This window comes from Vanessa tameamea, chromosome 31, assembly GCF_037043105.1.
Source record: "Vanessa tameamea isolate UH-Manoa-2023 chromosome 31, ilVanTame1 primary haplotype, whole genome shotgun sequence".
Taxonomy (NCBI): domain Eukaryota; kingdom Metazoa; phylum Arthropoda; class Insecta; order Lepidoptera; family Nymphalidae; genus Vanessa; species Vanessa tameamea.
Window position 1 is genome coordinate 4,595,576 of NC_087339.1, and position 17,560 is coordinate 4,613,135.

At 34.7% G+C, this 17,560-nt stretch overlaps 1 protein-coding gene across 1 annotated transcript in view; it reads left to right on the forward strand.

Moving 5' to 3' along the window:
- The first annotated feature begins 405 nt into the window (after positions 1 to 405).
- Positions 406 to 17,560, forward strand: part of LOC113393731 (igLON family member 5-like) — a 43,318-nt gene continuing 26,163 nt past the window's right edge. Inside the window, exon 1 of the mRNA XM_064220156.1 lies at positions 406 to 461. The gene's annotated coding sequence lies outside the window, so the exon portion shown is untranslated. The remainder of the gene's footprint in view (positions 462 to 17,560) is intronic.

The following is a 17,560-nucleotide window of genomic DNA, read 5'->3' on the forward strand; positions in this document are numbered from 1 at the left end:
TTTCACCTTCGGACATCTCGTCAAAATTCTAAATTTCACCCGCACCACCTCGATGTCCGAAAATCCACAACAGCGCGATTCTTACTTGAACCGAACCTTCAAGAAAAGAGCGTACTCCTTCCTGAAAGGCCGGCAACGCACCCGCAATCCCCCCGGTGTTGCAGATGTCCATGGGCGGTGGTAGTCACTTTCCATCAGGTGAGCCTCCTGCTCGTTTGCCACCTCTGACATAAAAAAAAAAATACTTTAACATTTATATTACTACTGGCGATCTGCCCCGACTTCGCACGGAAAATTAATCATTGATAAATTTTCATGACAAAATATTACATTCAAAGCACCTGATCAAAGTTATTCGTTGTGCGTGTCACTCAAATTCCAGTATGAACAATAATATCTCTGTTGCAGACATTGAACGAGTGTTGCGACGGAAGACATACCGACGCGAAGTTAAAAAAGAGGTACGTAATACTCCTGATGCAATAGTTTTAGTTGAATTTCTTGCCTATTATTTTCGGTAGAATCCTCTTTTTTTGGAACGAAGTTCTTTCCCGAGAAGAACCGGCTAGAAACTCAGTGGCTACTCTTTTTCAAAATCTAAAAATACAGTCGTGTTAGTTAAATATATGGTATGTCTGCCTGCAAGTCAACAAACTTCGAATACCCGTTTTACCCCTTAGGGGTGGAGTTTCGTAAAATCCGTTCTTAGCGGATGTCTACACGCTATAAGGAACCTACCTCTCAAATTGCAAGTTTGTAGCTGTTCTAGTTTCCGAGATTTCATGGTTCATCAATGAGTGGTATTTTGCTTTTATATATATATAAGTAGATTTATATTTATTTATTGTTATGTAATTCACACGAGATATTTAACAACAGTTTTATTTCTTCTCGTTTAATAATTCTCAAACTTCGTTAATTTATTTTTTTTGTGTCTGTTGTTTGAATTATCCACTGAATTTTCACGTGCCTAATTTGTGTTTATAATTCATCTCGTGCTCGGCGGTGAAGGAAAACATCGTGAGGAAACCTGCATGTGTCTAATTTCAACGAAATTCTGCCACATGTGTATTCCACCAACCAGCATTGGAGCAACGTGGAATATGCTGCAAATCTTCTCCTCAAAGGGAGAGGAGGCCTTAGCCCAGCAGTGGGGAATTTACAGGCTGGTAATGTAATGCTAATGTCTGTTGTTGGAGCTGGAGGCGTATCTGATGGAAAGTGACTACCACCGCCCATGGACATCTGCAACAATGGTCTTGCAGGTGCTTTACAGGCCTCTAAGAAATGATCATGCTCTTTGCTTGGTGGTAGGGCGTTGTTCAAGCCCGTCTGGGTTGATACCACCCACTCATCAAATATTCTACCGCCAAACAGCAGTACTCAGTATAGTTGTGTTCCAGTTTAAAGGGTGAGCCAGTGTAATTACAGGCAGAAGGGACGTAACATCTTAGTTCCCAAGGTTAGTGAAGCATTGGTGATGTAAGGAATGGTTAATATTTCTCACTTACAATCAGGTGGCCCATTTGCTCGTCCGCCTACCGATATCATAAAAAAACAAGTTTCCCAAGTGGTATTAGTTCGGAAAAACCGCCGGCAACAATAAAAACGTAACAAACAAACGTTCTCAGTAATAACGTTAGGTATGATTTATTTTGCATCTACGAAATTCTATTACAGAACAAAATTATTCTACGATTACGAATATTTGTACAATTGTGTAGCGCCGGCTTTATAGTCACCCTATCAAATATCAATACAACCCCGCAAGGGTCCGCGTACCTTAGGGAGTGTAAAACAAATTCTTTTCTGGTCGTTTACTTGGAGGGCGCGGTTTGTGACGCTAAATGCTTTTTTTTATCATGACGTCATAAATTAAATGTGGTTTTTTTAAATGGCTTTGCAATGACGACAAAATATAATATTGACCACGTAATTAAAATAATAAATAGAATAATAGAGCCGAGATGGCCCAGTGGTTAGAACGCGTGCATCTTAACCGATGATTTCGGGTTTAAACCCAGGCAGGCACCACTGAATTTACATGTGGTTAATTTGTGTTTATAATTCATCTCGTGCTCGGCGTTGAAGGAAAACGTCGTTAGGAAACCTGCATGTGTCTAATTTCAACGAAATTCTGCCACATTTGTATTCCACCAAGACGCATTGGAGCAGCGTGGTGGAATAAGCTCCAAACCTTCTCCTCAGAGGGAGAGGCGGCCTTAGCCCAGCAGTGGGAAATTTACAGGCTCCTTATGTTATGTTATGTAATTAAAATAATTGTTATTTATAAAGAATCTTGATGGTGAAAATACCAAAAATCGTTTTCACTGTACGTTGACTTTATTTTTCAGTTTCGCCCTCGATATCTCAGTAAATATCAACGGTAGGTTAAAAATGTATATGACCTAAATTGTAGAGCGTAAATTAAACAACAAAAAAACATCTAATCACAATTCTCGTATGACGGCGCAGAGAGGAGTTATCGCAAATAATCCAAAAACAAAATTCAACATGGCGTCGATTTTCCAAGTCCTTCCTACAATATATCCAAAAATCAGCCTTAATCTAATGTTAAGCCTAATCAGTTCATTTGCATTTCTCCGCGTGTTTTTCGTATATATAATGACTGGACTATTGTTATGTATGTATGATCGTTTCATTATTGTTTAGTGTCTTTAAGCTTTTTTAAAAAAGTATTGAGTTCCTTGTCCGTTCCTCTCGGTGGAATCTACATTCCGAACCGGTGGTAGCTTCACTTAATATAGTCTGTTAAATGACGATTCAAAAGTGCTTGTAAAAGCCTACTTGAATAAAGTATATTTTGATTGATTGATGATTAGACACGGGAATTTACACACTTCCAATTTCCAGACTTCGAGCTGTTACTGAATATTTTTCTTTGTTTTGGACCGACCTGGAGTTTCAGCCAAAAATCTCGGGATATGTAGCCTTATATCTAACCTAAAAAAAAATTAAATGTTATTTGTAATTAATATAATAATCTCAATACTAAACATGTTGTATTTGTTTAAAAACTCTTAAAAAACATAATCAGAAATCCACAACAGCGCGATTTTTAAGACATTTTCTGCCTCGCACAACCACTCTGTGGAACCAGCTTTCGCCGACGGTTTTTCCGAACCGATACGACTTGGGAACCTTCAAGAAAAGAGCGTACTCTTTCCTGAAAGGCCGGCAACGCACCTGCAAGCCCCCCGGTGTTGCAGATGTCCATGAGCGATGGTAGTCACTTTCCATCAAGTGAGCCTCCTGCTCATTTGCCACCTATGACATAAAACAAAAAAAAAAAAAAAATCTAATGAAATCATTCCACGCGGTCATTGTCCCTTCAGAAGCTATTTTTTTTTTATTTGTATAGTTCCCGTTTTGACTTCACGCGGGTCCAATAAGTGTCTATATAAAACTCTTGTCTTTGCTCTACTATAATATGCATGTATTGTACATGTGAATCTTCCTCTTGAATCGCTCTGTTCATTAGTGAAAATCGCATTAAAATCCGTCGGGTAGTTTTAAAGATCTAAGCGTACAGACAGCGAACTTTATTTTCAACTTAGACATAACGTGTTGTTGCAGTACGAACGTAAACTATGAATGTATATGTTTATATATGAATGTGTGTGTCAAACGCATGGAAGTGTGTGTCATGTCTTTATTAATTTACTAGCTGTGCCCGCGACTTCGTGCGCGTTTTTTGAATTTAAGTTATTTGGATATTGGAGCGTGATTTTATTTTTATTCTATATATAATTCTAAAATAAAAGTAGCCTAAGTTACTCCTTATTACATCCGCTATCTGCCAGTGAAAGTCCCGTCGAAATCGGTTCAGCCGTTCCAGAGATTAGCCGGAATAAACAGACAGACAGACAAAAATTATAAAAAATGTTATTTTGGTATATGTACAGTGTATACAAACATATGCATTTAGTAAAACGCGGTTATTTTAATATTACAAACAGACACTCCAATTTTATTATACGTATAGATTTTATTCCTTAGACATATTATACAAAATTATTTGCTTCTTCATATAAAATGTAACTGTTCCAAGTATCAGACTCCTTCGTCCGTGTAATTTTTTATCTTCGATTATTAAAATATTATAAAAAAAAAAAAAAACTTAAAAATGTGTTTTTATATTTCTTTAACTTTGCGTTATCAAAATAGAACAGTTTAAATGTGTTTTTTTTATCACGCGCAAATCAATTTTTTATATTTAATTAGGGTGACTCGCCCTCGTACTTTCTGACAACCCCTATGATAGATTCAGTTGTAGTGGTGCCCTTGATTGTGGTAGACGTGTTTGATGTTTGTGAAAAGTGGACATTTATGAAACATTTGTTTAAAAAAAAGTGTTTTTTTTTAAGAATACGGTATGTACAAAAATATTAATACATTACGTCAGGATATTTTAAAATAATTTCTATCACTTTATTATATTTAAACGTTTTAACACAATAAAAGATTATATATGAAACACAAATATTTATTTAACCATTTTAATAGCTGTAGTATCGTAACATTGTATCTATTAATATTTACAATAAAACCAATTACCTTAATATTAACTTTGTGTCTTGATAATTGCAAAAAATACAATGAATATATTCATCAATAATTTAACAAGTAATAACAATAACAATTATACTATATAACAAAATTATATCGTACCTGAAATGTTAGCACCTTGCTGGTCCAGGATCAAAGTGAAAAGCAAAAGTAAAGCCTCACTACAAATCACGTGACTCACAATATTGAACAGAAAAGTCAAAGTACCCTCTTATTTAATATAAATGTTATCAATACAATTCAAAAATAACTCAAATTAAATTATTGTTATTACAGAATTGATTAAAACATACAATACATAGTGTTAGCCTTGTTTGTAATTGTCTAATTATTTATTTATTTCTTACTTAATCTGACAAGCTCACGGTCACGACCGTGTTTTAGTTTAGGATGAGTTTTAAAAAAGTAGGCTATGTCGTTGGGGTTCAAGCTCACTTGATACCAAATGTCATTAAATTCCGTTAACCGTGAAATCGTAGCAGACAATTGTTTTTGCATTTAAATATAAGTGCAGATACAATGATTATGTTTATATTTGACTTCAGAGAACTTAAATTCCCGTACCTTTGATTCTTTTTTTTTTATGATATCGGTAGGCGGACGAGAAAATAGGTCACCTGATGGTAAGTGGTCACCGCCACCCATAGACAATGAAGATGTAAGAAATATTAACCATTACTTAAATCACCAACGCGCCCCCAACCTTGGAAACTAAAATGTTACGTCCCTTGTGCCTGTAGTTACACTGGCTCATCCTTCAAAACGGAACACAATAATACTGAGTACTGCTGTTTGGCGGCAGAATATCTGATGAGTGGGTGGTACCTACCCAGACGGGCTTGCATAGATCCCTACCACCAAGTAAAATATCACACATACATTACGTTTTTCTCAGATAATAAAATCTTTAGTTGAGGGTTGAGTCGATTAACAAAATTAACTTTTGATTCAAGTGTAAATAATTAATTCTTAATTAATTCTAATATTCTAAATTATAATATAAGAAATTATGTTTATTATTTGATTTAAGCCAGTGTAACTACAGGCACAAGGGACATAACATCTTAGTTCCCAAGGTTGGGCCGCATTGATGATCTAAGGAATGGTTAATATTTCTTAAAGCGAAAAAAAAAGAAAAATATTCGTCAAGCTCTAGATTCTCAGCTCAGTTATGTTTTACACACAGTTCTTGATCAATATGTCTCTGTTTATGAAACGCCACAGTCCCACTTAAATAGACTTGTATTTTATTTAATTTTACTTGCAAAATTTTCAAATACATATCAAAACGTCATTTTTTTCGTAAAATTCATAATGAATATCATTGATTATTATTTCGACCAATGATATCGCGTGAATTCGCTGTCAAATGTTGTTTAATTGTCCGTATTCGTCTTGTGATTGGAAGATTTTATAATCTTCCAACTTTTAAAGTACATTTGATTCGAGGAAAATCAAAATGGCGCCTTTGAATTAATAAACAATTACAACAATTCAAACAATAGAAAAGATTCTTCTTTCACTCCTTTTCATCAAACATATACATATATATACAATCAACAAGATACTATGTTTATCAACGAACACCAAGCTCTCTTTTGTCTAACGTAATCCTTTACTTATAACTTAACATATAGCATTCAATTATATATTTCGTAACGTGTTATTTATTAAACAAACATATATGTCGTACGAAACTAACTTTATGAGCAAATATATGGAGAACTCGTAACATGGCGTCCAGCCGAGCATTCATTATTTGGGATAACTTCCTTAGAAATAATTATGAACACATCGTGCCTTAACACTATCTCTCGACAAGAATCTTGATAAGAAACTGCTCAAGAATGCTTACAGGTCCCTTCCTCTTTGCTCCTATAACTTGAACTATCAATTTAACAGTCAACAATTTCCTAATTAAAATATCTTCGTGTAAAATCTTTTCATACGATTCATATTTATCACTTCCGACTAATAAATTTAAATTAACGACCCAATTGCTTTTGGGGTTTTAGGAATGCATTGCAAATCTGGGCTCCCATGCGTCACATATGTACTGGCAAACTGTATTATTCGAATTAATGTGTTTCGGTTTGAAGGTCAGTGTAACAGCCACGGAAACGAGGGACATAACATCTTGGTTGCCATGGTTACAATGGTACATAAATGTACCACTACTGGGCTTGATTGCAGAATTTCGTTGAAGTTAGACACGTACAGGTTACCGAGCAATGCTTTCGTTTGCAGCCGAGCACGAGATGAATTATAGAAATAAATTAGAAATGTAAATTTATTTATTTATTTATTTATTTGATCACCAACAAAGTACACACTGATACATGACAGCACACAGTTCATAAAATAAAAAAATAAAAGAAGTGTTACCTCAATTACAGGTGATAACTGCATGAACAGTAAGGCAACATATACATTAAAGCACAAAAAAAAAAACAAATAAAAGACAAATAAAAGACAAATAAAAGAAATAAAAGACTAATCAAAATTTCAAGTTACAAAACAAAAAAAAACAAAACCATGAATAAAAAATTAATAAACTAAAATAAAACTAATAATGAAAACTAATATGAATAATTAAGTATTACTTAAATTCAATGGTGCTTGTTTGGGATTGAACTGGCGATCATTGGTTAAGATGGTTACATGACTATTGTGCCGACAAACCAACAAACATTAGTCTTAACGGTTTAATATTCACTATGCAGCACCCCAAGGACCCCATTTCATCCCCTATCGGTACTGATATTATGAATAGAATTACCAAAAACATCTCCACCCCCTTCGTAAATTCACATCGAAGAACTTCCCAATAAACTTATATATTTATTTTGAGGAGAGTATTGATAAAAGTACATCCTTTTTTAGGGTTCCGTACCTCTGAAAAAAAAGGAAGCCTTGTAAGTTCTCTTCGTTGTCCGTCTGTCTGTCCGTTTTGATCCTTTTTGTCAGGAACGCGTAGAGGTATAACATAAAAACATAACATAATCAGCCTGTAAATTTCTCACTGCTGGGCTAAGGCCTCCTCTCCCGTTGAGGAGAAGGTATGGAGCATATTCCACCACGCTGCTCCAATGCGGGTTGGTGGAATACACATGTGGCAGAATTTCGTTGAAATTAGACACATGCAGGTTTCCTCACGATGTTTTCCTTCACCGCCGAGCACGAGATGAATTATAAGCACAAATTAAGCACATGAAAATTCAGTGGTGCCTGCCTGGGTTTGAACCCGAAATCATCGGTTAAGATGCACGCGTTCTAACCACTGGGCCATCTCGGCGTAGACGTATAAAGTTCAATAATTGAAATGAATACCTTAAGGACTGTGGTCCATTGGAGCTATGAAAAAATCGGCCGTTTGTATATGGCCAAAAGAGTACTTAAATTGACCTAGATATCTGAAATTTGGCAAGAAGCAATATTTTATAGAACATTAGGCTATTTGACTGATTTTTAAAATCAATTTTATACTATTTAGTAGAGGTTAAGGAACCCAGTAAGAGTTGTTTTTTTTTTAATTCTAGTATAAATATTTGCAGAAAAATATCAAATTAAAAATTCCATATTTAAATAGCGCGCGAAAACGCTACTTTGACAATATGGCGCTGCAACAGTGGGATCGGTGACGTCACGTGCCTGTATTGTAATCTGTGGCACATATAATCCAAATACAGTAGGCAAACGAGGTTAACAAGCAAGTGACGTCATCACAAACCCGACCGATCAGGAGCGTTTTGTGTCACGTGACAAACGTTTAAAGAAATGCATTTTAATTAATGGATTTCGAATAAATTAATTGTTATTTTCAACTTTCGTTACTAAATAACCATATTAAACCCATAATATATACTGATTACAATAACTGACACTTTATTTTTCGCATTGTCAAATAGGTGAAATCACAACAAATCCGTGAACCAGCAAATATTTCCGTATGAAAGAACCCTCAGAACGCGAGTCCAGCTCACACTTTACCATTTATTTCGATGCTTAGACTTACTCCGTAAAAAAATCAATCAAAATCGTTTCAATGGTTAACGCATTAAAGCGTAACAGACGGACAGAGACTTTTGCATTTACAATATTTTTAAAAGTAAACATTATTGACCGCAACTCGCGCTAATAATAGTATCACCTAAAACCGAGTCGTGTCGGAGCTTTAACTAAACTTTAAATATACTTAATTAACGTAACTATTTAAAACAAGGGCGCTTTATCGAGTAGCGCTATCTAAGTTAAACTAATTCTTGACACAAACTAAATCAAAGTCAACTTGAAGTTTAATATTCTAACTGTATCGTTAAACGGAGTTAGGGTTAAACAAAACTGTAAGTATTTATTTGTAAGGACTAGCCATTCCGGCTTTATGTTATTTGTTTATTGATGCAAAAATTGGTCGAGTAATTTAAAAGATTTAAGCGTAGTGGAAAGTTTTACTTAGTGGTAGGATTTTGTAAGGACCCGTCTGGGTAGGTACCACCCACTTATCAGTTAGTCTACCGCCAAACAGCGGCACTCAGTACTGTTGTGTTCCGGTTTGAAGGATGAGCCAGTATGACAGGCATTAGGGGCATAATCTTAGTTTCCAAAGTTGGTGGCGCATTGTATGAAATGGTTAATATTTCTTACATGCCTATAGGTGGTACACTTACCACCAAGTAGCTCGTTTACTTGTCCGCCGACCTATATCATAAAAATACTACAGACCGCGGGAAATCAAATTCAAATTCAAAATCAAAATATACTTTATTCAAGTAGCCTTTTACAAGCACTTTTGAATTGTCATTTAACAAACTATTTAAAATAAAGCTACCACCGGTTCGGAATGTAGATTCTACCGAGAAGAACCGGCATGAAAATCAGTAGTTACTCTTTTTCGATATCTAAAAATACAGTCATGTTAGTTAAACACAATTATATATGTATGTCACGTCTCCCGCCTGGAAGTCAACGAGCGTTAACTCCACGCTTTTTTATCATCAATATAATCTCGTATCGAATAATGTGCCTTCTTTACCGATGGATTTTTTACAAATGATGTGAATCTATGAAACGGAAAAGTTAAAAAAGTCTGCGTAATTTTATTATAGAAGCGGATACCTGGATTTTGAGATGAAATAATAAACAAACAAACGAAGTCAAATTATTTTCTTGTAATTATTTGTCTACCTTTTAAAATACCTTAATTATCAAATATCCGTAATTAACTATCCGAAATGATCGGATAATCCGTAATAATTTCGTATCCGTAGTCGTATTTGAAACCGTTGAAATATAACTATACTTTTATGATTACTAAGATTTGTTGAAAACAATTGATTCTCAAATAAGATTCTATCGGAGTTAAACATACTTTTATTAAAGAATCCGTCTGTTCCTTCAAATTTTATTTCGTACCGTTTTTACGCGTCGACGCAGGGCTATTATAAGGTTAACGTATGTATTTGTTTGTCTATCTGTGGTGTCGCAGCTCCTAAACGAATAAACCTATATTGATTTAGGTTTGTTTATATACTGACTTGAATGAGAGTGATCTTATTTAACAAAAAATGTTCAATGGTTTGAAGATCAGCTCTGTTCTAATTGAAGAGATTTTGATTTTTAGGTCTGATGCTGCCGTGTTTGGACTCAGCGGGAAGCTCGACTCCTCACCAAATCACATCAGAGATTTATTTTTGTAACTGGAATAGTTTCAATGAATTGGTTATAGATAAAAATAAAATTTTAATGTTCTCCTTTCGTATCGGAAGCTCTCTAAACATTCATACATCGAAGTTTAATCATTCTCAAATCGATCGATACTACTGGTACTGTGCTAACGCTTCGAATATGATGATCAACTCATCAGACGAAAGGTGAGTTAAACAAATGAACTAAAGGACACGACGTAACATCTTAGTTACCAAAGTTATTGAGATAATAATGTTTATGAGGCGTAATGATTTAACTTAACCGACATGTTCGTTCGCACCACGAGAAAGAATCTCACACGTTGCCGCATCGATAGCTGTCCCAAATAACAGACGAGAACGTGTCGTGAGATACCACTGTTTGCACCATTACCGTCTTCACCATAAGGGCACACGGGGCACGTGCCCAGGGCCCCCATCCTGAAGGGGGACCGGAAAACCAAGAATTCCTTACGTTGACCGCTATGTATATTTCAAAATTGCCGTATTTGTTAGAATTAAACAAGACATTGATCGAATTAAAAGTCGGAAGCTATTACACAGACGTGCCATAAGATTGTACCACCAGATTCCTAGGAATCTACGAAAATTACTGCAGCGTTTTTTTTTTTTAATTAAACTTACTGCTTGGCTGTTAGCTAATTGTTTCTACATGGTAGACGAATTTTTAAAATTAAAAATAAATTGTTTCGTTGTTATTTTGTTAAATATTTTGCTAGACATTTAATTTTAGTGAATATCTAGCAAAGAGGCCCCATATTCATTTGTGCCCAAGGGCCCGAGCACAGCTTGAGAAGGCTCTGGTTTATACTGTATATTATGTATCAAAAGCAGACACAATGAAATAAATTTACAACGTTTGAAAATAATTAAACAACAAGAAATAGTAATATTTATTAAAATACAAAAACAGAGAGAGAAGCCAAGGTCGCCTGAGACGCAACGTCTGTCCTTACGTCATGATTTCTGACAGTTCACTCTACTGTAAGCCGCGTTAAAGAACTTCGTTGCAATATTGTAGTTGTCGTTAAGGAGGTCACAGACGTATTTGACAATGTGACCAGACATATTCTTTTTCACTTCAAAATACCATTAATTGTAACAACAAATAGACCATGGGGTGAATGACAATATATTTCAATAATCCCACGCATCCTCTCGGGTGCCATAACCGAAGTTTCCCCCTAATTTATGTGAAACGCACATCAAAGTTCTATGGGAATGGAACATGAAGAGTGTTACCGTAATTACGTAGATTTTTCGGTTTTATAATATTTACCTTCGCTACTAATAAATTTAAAAAAAAAACTTCTGTCAAATGTCAAAGTCAAAAATACTTCTTTGATCTGTATTACTCTACAAATAGCACTTTACTGTACTGTACAAACTGATTGAAAATGTTCTAAAAAAAATTATCTATATTAATAATTTCGTACAGGTCTACGATAGATCCAATCGAAACCTATCCACAATTATAAATCGTTAAGATATAACGATTTTCAGTCGACGACATCCGCAAGATTCGTATGATCGAGATATTTCGATATCAAATCCATGAAATTCAATCACATGACAGTTCAACGGGCGGCCATGTTTGACGTTAACTGGTGCGTTCGGAAAGCTGTGTAAAGAATGATTATTGTTAGATTTCACAACGTTTATAAAAAAGTCATGTAAAACGTTTAGTTTTATTTATTTCACCCGAGCGAAGCTGGGGTTTCACCTAGTAATACTGCAGTTGAGTATTGTCCTGTTAAGCTACTAATTTCATTATATATTTAGTATCAGTACACCTCCGGCATAGAACCCCAAAATAGCCCTGACGTACTGTCAAATATATACTGATATTATACGTAAGTAATGCTATCTGTCTGTGACATTTACTAAACTATAATTGTATATAAAAATATATATATGTAAATTTATCATTTATGCGTTCCTAAACAAGGCAAGGTATCCGCTTCTATAATAATATTCCGCAGACATTTGTAACTTAGCCGTTTCATAGATTCAAGTCATTTGTAACTTAGCCGTTTCATAGATTCAAGTCTATTGTAAAAAATACATTAGTAAAGAAGGCATATTATTCGATACCAGATTATATTGATGATACAAAAGCGTGGAGTTAACGCTCGTTGACTTCCAGTCGGGAGACGTGACATACATATATAATTGTATTTAACTAACATGACTGTATTTTTGGACGTTGAAAAAGTGTAACTACTGAGTTTCTTGCCGGTTCTTCTCGGTAGAATCTACATTCCGAACCGGTGGTAGCTTTACTTTAAATAGTTTGTTAAACGACGATTCAAAAGTGCTTGTAAAAGCCTACTTGAATAAAGTATATTTTGATTTGATTCGAAACGAATCATCTGACTGAGAAAACGTAACTAACTAAAAAAAAACGCAGCCGAAGCCTAATCGAAGACAATGAAATTTAGACATAGACAATTAAACTACTTTTTTAATTGTTATATTCCTACACAAGTAGTCGACGGAAGTGCTGGTACTACCGACATTGATCTAATCTAACATTTTGACATGACCTTAGACACGTGGCACGTGCGCACTGTTCGGAAACAGAGGGGGAATACTGTGGATGCGCTCCTAGTCTCTGTCACGTTTATTGCATATTGCAGACGTATAGGGATCTTAGGTCAGTCGAATTAAACACCGTTACAGCGTTTGTTCATTTTATTTATTTATTTATTTATATATATATCAATAAGCACTTAAAATTAATATCTGTTGGGTAACATACAAAATGATACGTCTTTAAAGGTGTAAACAACATTGACATTTTAATATATCATTGGACTTTTTGGTTGCGTCCTCGTCGAACGCTCAAGGTTAAGCTGTTAAAGCGTTAAGTTAAGGCTCGATAGTTAAGGTGTTAGCTATAGTATCGATAATATTTTCACGTGTCAGTATTACAAAAATCATTATTATTAACCTAAGTTATCGATAGTATTACTTACCGAGATCTAGTGATCCTCTCGATGGTAGTGCCGTAATCAATAGTATTGAGCACGGAGAGCTGTCGATACTATTAATACTGTCGATAGTATCGATGTTCTGAATAGTTTTCGAGGTCAACTGTCGATAGTTCTGCGACGCTGAGCCAGAGTGCCTGCCGTTGTCTAGCCGGCTTCAACTATGACAAAGTAGCCGCTGTGATTAGCCAACGCTTCTGATTGGTTATCGCGATTTTAGTCAAATTGGCATCTAATCGTTTAAACATCGTGTTAAAATCAAATTAATTTACAAATATTTTTTTAGATTTTTATATCAGAACGACAACTTAAATAATTTTTACATATAGGAATTTTAATGAACACTTCTCTCAAAAGATTATACACATTTCAAGAAATAGTTGGTATTTAAATTGTGTTATTAAACTAGCCGCCCGACGCGACTTCGTATGACTATTATACAAAGTTACCCCTCCCCTTTAACCTCCTTTGAAGCTAATTAGTAAATTTATGACAAGTAGTATATTTCTGTCTGTATATCCGTTTACTCTTGCTTAACTCAACGGATTTTGATGCGGTTTTCACTAATATTAAGATCGATAAACGAAAAATACTAAATTAAGAATATATACAATTGATTTATCAATAAACTGTATCCGTGCGAAATCGGGTCGAGTCGCTAGTATAAAATAAAGACGACAAAGAATCCAACAAAACTCAAACGCAAATTCCTTTATTCAAATCAAACACTACCAGCGGTTCGAAAAAGCAATATAACTAACTTTATCAAAGCAAAGAGCCGAGATGGCCCAGTGGTTAGAACGCGTGCATCTTAACCGACGATTTCGGGTTCAAACCCAGGCAGGCACCACTGAATTTTCATGTGCTTAATTTGTGTTTATAATTCATCTCGTGCTCGGCGGTGAAGGAAAACATCGTGAGGAAACCTGCATGTGTCTAATTTCAACGAAATTCTGCCACATGTGTATTCCACCAACCCGCATTGGAGCAGCGTGGTGGAATATGCTCCATACCTTCTCCTCAACGGGAGAGGAGGCCTTAGCCCAGCAGTGGGAAATTTACAGGCTGATTATGTTATGTTATGTTTATATCAAAGCATTACGAATTTAGCTTCTTCGTAATAGGTTAATAATACTACTAAACATCGCAGGCAAGTATACGCGATAAAAAAATATCAATATATCTATGTCAATTCAAAATGGCGGATAAACTTGCGCGCGCGAGTCGCGTGTCATTCACGTGTCCGCTAACGAAGGTTAAGGGATGGATTTAAGTAACTGTTGTGGGGTGTCCGTTACTAATTTTTAAAATCATTATTTAATGTTTACATTTAGCTTCGTACTGTTGAATTTATTTAAATATTAGTCGTTCGACCCGGCTTATGAGTCTATATAAAACTTTTTTTTTAATGTAACATTGGCGCCTAAAGTAGATCCTGTTATTACAGCGTTGAAATAAACAGGTAAACAAAGCTTTAAATATTATTATTAATATATAATGAATTAAAACAATAACAAATCAAAAAAAAATATATAAAAAAAATTAAACCGACTTCAAAATTGTAATAATTTTTAGGACTTACGGAAAGGAAAACAAAATTCAAAAACAGTTTTTTCTAAGATATGTACCTTATTCAGTGCACCCGCCGACAATATTTTTGTGGTCGAGATTATTGATACGAGAAATTCGTGTACAAACATACAAACAGTGTATTACAAAATTACTCAAATATTGTACAATTCTAACAATTTTACATACATACGTGGCAAAATCATGACCTCCTTTTTTGAAGTCGCTTAAAAATAATATTATTTAAATTCTTACACATTAGAAAGAGACAGAGTGAGAGGGAGAGGGAGGGAAAACTCGTCTGGACATAACATTTGCCTTTCGTGACGACATCTGCCAGTTTACTTGTACTTCATTCGAAAACCTTATAAGAATGTTCAAAGCTATAATCACTTTTAAAAAAGCAATTATTTTCAATTCACAGACAAACACTTCAATTTTATTTATTTGTATAGGTGTATGTATGAGTTTTGAAACGTGGAGTTCAAATGGGATAGAACCGCTTACGGCACCCTTACGTAGAGACCGAATTTGTCTTCAAATTATAAGTGGGACCACCCCCGTAACACATCCTATTCAATAAAAAAAAAATCTGTTTAAAAACACAGAAAATCTTGTATGATTATATTTGGGCTTATTTTGAAACTTGGCTTCGCAAAGATTTATCTTATCTTTTAAGATTATACGAAGTTTGCGGTTATATGTTGCCGAATGTGGATAGGTTTCGATGGGGTCTTGGGAACCTTCAAAAAAGGAAACTACACCACCAACCCAGTGTTGCAATGTCTATGGAAGTTAGTGGTCACATTCCAGCAGGCTTAGGTAAAGCCTTGACGTCAGAGGTACATTGTATATCGTTACAGACTTTTCAATTAAATATAACATAAAATTAGTTCATATATATTCATTTTATTACTGGGCAACACTTGGTTAAATACTAAATTAAAATTTAACACACACACTATCAAACGAATTGAATTTAAAAGCTTATAAAAAACAGTCCGAGTAATAAGGGTTGTTTTAATTTAATCCGGGAACTGAGATTTTGACGTATTCCCATGGTTAATCGTTGTATAGATTACACTAACCCTTAAACTAGGGTAGGTCGGTACTATTTTTTTTTTTGTGTTGATTTTTTTTTCGGCTCAATTGATTTGTATGTATGTTTTTGTTTATGAACACGCGTATATGTTTAAGAATTGAAAATTCATAGAGAGCGAATGAAAAATCGATAGTCGGACGAGAATTGAGATTAAATTTTTGATTCGTGTCACGTTTAGTGACATTTCATCGCATGAAAGAAATAAAAATCAATTCCCCGTAACACGAAGTTAAATTTTACATGTAAATCAGTACTATTATCAATGTTATTGAAGTTGTATTTATTTTGGCGCTTTTTGGAAACGTCCACGACAATCATAGCTGAATATTATGATGCGCACGCAGTGTGACGTCATATCTACACGTTGAAGTTGCTCGCTGAAGTGTCAATTCGTAGAAATAGACAACTTCACGCCTTATCTTATTTTGCAACTAGCGACCCGCCCCGGCTTCGCACGGGTGCAATGCTGATACTAAATATTCTACAGAATATCTTTATATACAACGTTGAAAGCTTTTTTTTCATTGGACAATACAAACCGCTATGTCCCTGCGTTTCAAATCTGTAATATCTACGAAAATATTCATTTAAATTAAACGCTGTAAAGGGCCATATTGATCTATATTAAATGCACAATGTATTTTTGGTACTCAATTGGATGAGTATTAATGCTGTATTGCTTAAAATCACTTCGTAAATAAGTCATTATTTCTCTTAAAGAAAAAAAAGTAGAGGATAAAAATTGTTATTGTGGGTTATCCCTAAGATATAGACATATGCCATCGGGGATTTTTTTGAAGACCTTTTTAAGGTGTACAATACTGTAGTACATTATTTTGATCTATCTCGTAGGGTTTGCTATATAAGCGCAAAAAATGTATTAATTTACAAAATCACATTAGAATCCTCAAAAATGACCATCTTTTCTCTACTATATTGTGCATGTATTATACATATAAACCTCTTGAATCGATCTATCTATTAAAAAAAACCGCATCAAAATCCGTTGCGTAGTTTTAAAGATATAAGCATACACAGGGACAGACAGCGGGAAGCGACTTATTTTTATACTAAGTAGAGATTAATAAGTCGCTTATAATTGTAATCAGCTTAAAAATAGCATTAATTATTATCTAGATCAATTAATTAACAGTTTAAATTAAAAAATAAAAAACTTTGTACTGTTTAGTTAAGGCAGAGTTAAACGAAAAAATGAAGAATAAAATATTCTGTTCTAATAAAAGTCATAAGAATCCTTATTTCATAACAATGATGTATTCCACTTTAGGGATCGATTTTTACGCTTTTTATCCTTCACCCCTTAATGGTAAAGCCACAGGGGTGCCAGAGGTACGGTTAGCAAGACTACTATAAGGGTATATATATAACTTTAATATTGAACATACATAAAAATAATAATAATCATAAATAGATATTAAACATCACATACATCACTCTGACCCCAATGTAAGTAGCTAAAGCACTTGTGTTATGGAAGATCAGATGTAACGACGGCACCACAAACACCCAGACCCGAGACATCATAGAAAATTAATGAACTTTTTCTACATCGACTCGGCCTGGAATCGAGCCCGGGACCT